General features: G+C 36.3%; 1 protein-coding gene across 1 annotated transcript in view; it reads right to left on the reverse strand.

The window, feature by feature from the left end:
* The window catches only part of MAPK1IP1L (mitogen-activated protein kinase 1 interacting protein 1-like), an 18,391-nt gene extending 15,485 nt beyond the window's left edge, over positions 1-2,906 (reverse strand). Inside the window, exon 1 of the mRNA XM_014529262.1 lies at positions 1,831-2,906. The gene's annotated coding sequence lies outside the window, so the exon portion shown is untranslated. The remainder of the gene's footprint in view (positions 1-1,830) is intronic.
* Between the last annotated feature and the right edge of the window lie 2,814 nt (positions 2,907-5,720).

Here is a 5,720-nt window from a genome sequence, read left to right on the forward strand (position 1 = left end):
GGCTCTTTTCTCCCGAGAACGGCTGGAAAGCTCCTCAGTTTCCGGAGTTCCGAGCACTCAGAGGAAACAACCGTGGCTAGTGACGTCCGGGCGGCCCGGCGGAAATTGCTAAACTGTTCCAGGAATGGCTCACGGGCAGGTTCTAGATTCCCTACCCTGGGCGGCTTTTACAGCCCAGGAAGCGCGCTTTGCGGCCCAACTAGGGGGCGCGAACCTTCTGGCCAAAACGCGAGAGCTAAAGGGACAATACCGGAATCTGCTGGCTAGTCATGATGCCATAATTCCATTTGCAAACTATGTACATATATTTTACATGTAAGAGTATGCTGTATTCGTATAACGTTTTGCGTCCTTGTGTAAGCTGTTAAGTTGGGTCAATGGATGGACATTTTATTATAAACTTTTATAATTGATTGATTTTAGAGAAACATCAATTTGTTGTTCCACTTATGTATGCATTCATTGCTTGACTTTTGTATGTGCCCTGACCAGGGATCCAACCTATAATCTTGGCATAGCTGGAGGATGCTCCAATCAGTAGAACTACCTGGCCAGGGCTACTATAAACTTCTTAAATGAAGATTTATCTCCAGATATGTGGCACTGCACGCATAATTCTCCTACCAATAAATGAACTATAGAGGAACTTCAAATACCTAAGCCTGGGAAGGCAGATTTTTGGATAAGGGCAGTGGTCTATGAAGAATGATACCATTTGCCCTGACCGGTTTGGCTCAGTGGATAGAGCGTCGGCCTGCGGACTGAAGGGTCCCAGGTTCGATTCCGGTCAAGGGCATGTACCTTGGTTGTGGGCACATCCCCAGTAGGAGGTGTGCAGGAGGCAGCTGATCGATATTTCTATCCCTGTCCCTTCCTCTCAGTAAAAAAATATATTTAAAATCTCGGTTCCTCCTAGTTGTAGAACTTCCACTCAGCCAGCCTTCCTGTGGTTCTGGATGATGTCCGTTCCGTCTTTTAGTTGTATTTTTGAAGTGGTTGTTCGAGGCAGCAAACTCCGGCGTTAACCTATGCCGCCATCTTGGTTTCCCCCAGAACTCTCCTCGAAAGTGTTATCTTTAAAATTTTGTTTTATTCATGGTAGGCTCTTACAACCCTTGCTTGGAAACTAAATCGCCATCTAGTTATTTTAGAACTGTCCTAACTCTGCTCACCCAATCCAATCCTTCCATTTCTTTCATAGATGTCAGACCTACAATTTGCTCTGAAGATTTCATCTCCTCCCTCCAGTTTTATCCTTCATAGGTATTGCCCCACCCGGATAAATCTCTTGCACATTTAATCACATAGTGACATCCGATTTTGGAAGACCCAAACTGACACACCACAAACTGAAAGGAATGTATTATAAATTAGAAAATGTGTAAGAATATAGATTTTAAAATTTCTTTTTCAGATTCTTAGTTTAATGTATGATGTAAGGACAATGTTTTAAAAGCAAAATACAAAGCCTTTGGATTTTATATATGAAGTTTTAATTAAGAAACAGAAATTTATTCAAATCAACTTATTTGAAATCACATCCAAGAAGAAATCAACTTCAGGATTTGAAATAAAAATGGCAACAGTCTTCTTTTTGGATAAGGGGTGAATCATACAACCCTGATTGACAAGGGCACTAATAGCTTTGTGAAGTTACTACTTAAACTCTGTATATTCAAGTATATATCAAGTTCATACTTGGTTTATACAGAATCTGTCCAATTCTAGCAAAGTTAGCATACTGTAAATAACCTTCCTTGAGTTTTACACTCTCTCAAGTCTGAAAGCTCAGATTTTATTATAACCACTGCAAAATGATTACAGGCATACCTTGGAGATATTGCAGGTTCAATTCCAGACTACTGCAATAAAATGAATATCGAAATGAAACAAAGGGGTTCCCAGTCATATGAAAGTTATGTTTACACTATATTGTATTAAGTGTACAATAGCATTAGGTCTAAAAAGTATATACCTTAATTAAAATATATTCTATTACTAAAATTGCTAACCATCAGCTGAGATTTGACAAAGATCACCGATCACAGATCACAACAAATACAACAATGAAAGTTTGAAATATTGAATTACCAAGATGTGACAGAGACACGAAATAAGCAAATACTACTAGAAAAAAGATGCCATAGACTTGCCTGACACAAGACTGTCACAAACCTTCAATTAAAAACCCCCCAAATCTGCAAAATGTAATAAAGCAAAGCACAATAAAATAAGGTATGCCTGTATCTTTAGTTCCTGCAAATGTAATCAACTTTTAAAATAACTTAGGCAAACATCAATTTTACATAAACCTTAATTGTAAGTCTTCATCTAATTGCAGAATCTACACCATCAATTCAAAATGTATTATCTCTATTGTTATATCAAGCCAAGAAAATCTATTACAGACTAAGAGTGAATGTGAATCTGCAGGGTCCACTAAGGGGATACTTTGAAAATCTATTAACACATTAGCACTTAACAGCTGTACAGAAATTATTTTCAAGTACGCTCCAAGGGTCACCTCTTTAACTGAACAATTCAGAAGTCAAGTGACAAGTATTATCTACATTTTATATGCCAGGAAATGAAGGCAAAGAAAGATTTAGGATTGAGTAACCTATTGAAAATTAAAAAAAAAAATATTCTGTCTTTATTTGAAATCAGATTAATGTGCACCAAATCCCTTTCCATTGGGTTATATCCATTAGAAACCAATGCATATCAAAAAAGTTACCTCCATTTTGTGCCCATTATCTTAATTTGTTAGAATAGTATAGACAGATTCTTGTAGTGTTGCTCATTTCTAGCAGGTCATTAAAAAAGTAAACCCTTTGCCCTAGCTAGTTTGGCTCAGTGGATAGAGCATTAGCCTGAGGACTGAAGGGTCCCTGTTTCAATTCCAGTCAAGAACATATGTCCAGGTTGCAGGCTGGGTCCCCAGTAGGGGGCGTGCAGGAGGAAGCCAATCAATGATTCTCTCTCATCATTGATGTTTCTATCGCTCTCTCCCTCTCCCTTCCTCTCTGAAGTCAATAAAAAATATATTTTAAAAAAGTAAACCCTTTGTGCTTTCTGTTCATTCTTTAGAAATAAAAATGATTGTAAAACTGGTTATAAAACCAAAATTATAAAGATTTTTTCCCAAAGTAGAAATAATTTGCTTAAAATCTTATATTCATTTGGGCACTATTTTAACACAGGCTATTTTAAATTTCAGCATTGTTTTCTGTGTGTTGTCTCCAGGAATCTTATAAGTCTACTTTCCTATAAAGTTTGGTCTACCAAAATCAATACATAACTGATTTGACTAATTATAGCTTAAAGTGACAAAATATTTCAATGAAAACTAAGCATATTATTCATGAGTTAGGTCTCAAGGTTTTGGTTTCATAGGAAGGAAGCTCTCTATTATGTGGATCTGTAAAATGATCCAAACTTCAGAGACAGGAAGCTGATAACTTGATTTATCTTAATGGCTTTGGCTCTTGAATAAATGATAATGGTTTGTTCTTCTTATAAAAAGAAATCGAGCCCGGCCGGCATGGCTCAGTACTTGAGTGTAGACCTATGCACCAGGAGGTCAAGGTTTGATTCCTAGTAGGGGCACATGCCCGGGTTGCGTGCTTGATCCCATGTGGGGTGTGCAGGAGGCAACTGATCAATGACTCTCTCACCATTGATGTTTCTCCCTCTCCCTTCCACTCTGAAATCAATAAAAATATATTTTTAAAAAAGACTTAAAAAATGGAATTTATATAATGAGTCCTAATTGCCACATTTGTTCTACTTCTTAAAGGATTTCTATTTTCTAAGACATTCTTTTATTATTATTTATAAGAAGTCAAAACTAACTGAAAGCCATTCTTTGACCACATTTTGCCATCAGCTGAAATTCAGGAAAGAATACAGGACTGATTACCAAATCAATAAATCTAGCCACAGGCTGACTAAAAGCTTCCTTTAATCTTCTTCCTGTTAAGTCTTCCTTTAAATTAAACCATTCCCATTGTGAATTATTTAAGTGAATGGTATGGTTATAAAAAGATCACACATGATTCTTCATACAAAAATACTCAAGAAACCTAAAAAAATCCATCACCATATTTTTGGAATTAGAGTATGAATCAAGATGCTACAGCTTAAAGGGGAGTGGGTTAATGTCCTGAAAAGCTTCAGAGAGAAATAGAAAAGTCAAGTTTATTTCCTGATTTGTGCAGGATGATTCCCAAAGTGCAGTTAAGTGTGTGGTCCAGGCTAGCTATTAGTGATTAAGTAGTTCCCTTTCACTGTCAAGGCTTTTCCCTGAGGTAATGCCTAAATTTCTTAAGTTTAATATTTTATCTTGTTTCTTTTAACCTCATCTTCTTTTAACAATAAGCGCTGCATATTTCCACCATGATGGTTTCTCAACTCTAGAATTTACTTTTCAAATTGTCACGTCTTAAGAGTTACAAAATTTATATTTATTGGTATCTTCCCACATTGTTCCTCTCAAAACTTAACTCATTTTACTTATATATTCCATAATTGCATTTTAAAATGAGTTTGTTTCTGAATATTGGATGCTCTTCCAAATATGTTCTCACAAAGAAACTGAGAAAGGGGTTTCCCTTTCTAAATTCAGACCTCTTAAATTCATTTAAAAATTAAATTTATTATTACTCTTTTCATTTTCCTTTATGGTAAACAGTTTCCTTCCCAAGTATTTATATTTCTACTAGAGGCCTGGTGCACGAATTCATGCACAGGTGGGGTCCCTCAGCCTGGCCAGCCATCAGGGCCGATGGGGGGTGCCGGCTGGGGGAGGGACCACAGGAGGTTGGCCAGGGGTGGGGAGGGAATGCGGGAGGTTGGCTGTGGGAGCGCACTGACCACCAAGGGGCAGCTCCTGTGTTGAGCATCTGCCCCCTGGTGGTCAATGCGTGTCATAGCAACTAGTAAACCAGTCATTCAGTTGCTTAGGCTTTTATATGTATAGATTTTCCAGGTTTCTTTTAACTGTAGCAAATACCAAAGAAAAATACAAACCATTTCAGAGTAAATGAGTCTGTTTCCTGCTCTCATTTATTAGATCATCTACTTCAATGCTATATATATGGCAGTATAACAGCTATTAATACCTTGAAATTGAGAAAGCCAAAAAAAATATATCAGAGTTTGACTATATGAAAAGCTACTTAGATTTTTGATTTTATATAAACACCAATTTTTACCATTATAAAAGACAACATAATTATGCTTCATTTTTCTTTATAAAATTACCTTTTAACAGAATATTTGTTTTTGTCATCCCTTAGGTTTTTCTGTACTGATAAAAATTATTTTTAAAGAAAAATATTTAAAATAATTGTTTCATAGAAACAGAAAGTCTCATTATCAAATTCTGATAAAAAATTATAATCATGGGTAGAGTCTTACCATACTATTAATTTTCTTTCACCAAAGATGAGCATTTAGGAATTGTAATATTGGTAAATAAGATAAGCTTCTCAGTGAACTACAAAAGTGCCACAATAAAGATGAGGTAGTATGAGACTTTTCTTTTGTAAAAGGAAAATAGCATCTTTAGAAGAGATATTTATCCTGACATTGGTGTTGAAATCCTGAGCCTCATCTGCTAATAGAGGTGCTATTCTAATAGCTACCCTTCACTGGAACCAAGACAATCTTGAGATCACCGAGAAAAAAGAATGGTAGAAGATAATGGGAACAGATTT

This window comes from Myotis brandtii, unplaced genomic scaffold (genome assembly GCF_000412655.1).
Source record: "Myotis brandtii unplaced genomic scaffold, ASM41265v1 scaffold675, whole genome shotgun sequence".
Taxonomy (NCBI): Eukaryota; Metazoa; Chordata; class Mammalia; order Chiroptera; family Vespertilionidae; genus Myotis; species Myotis brandtii.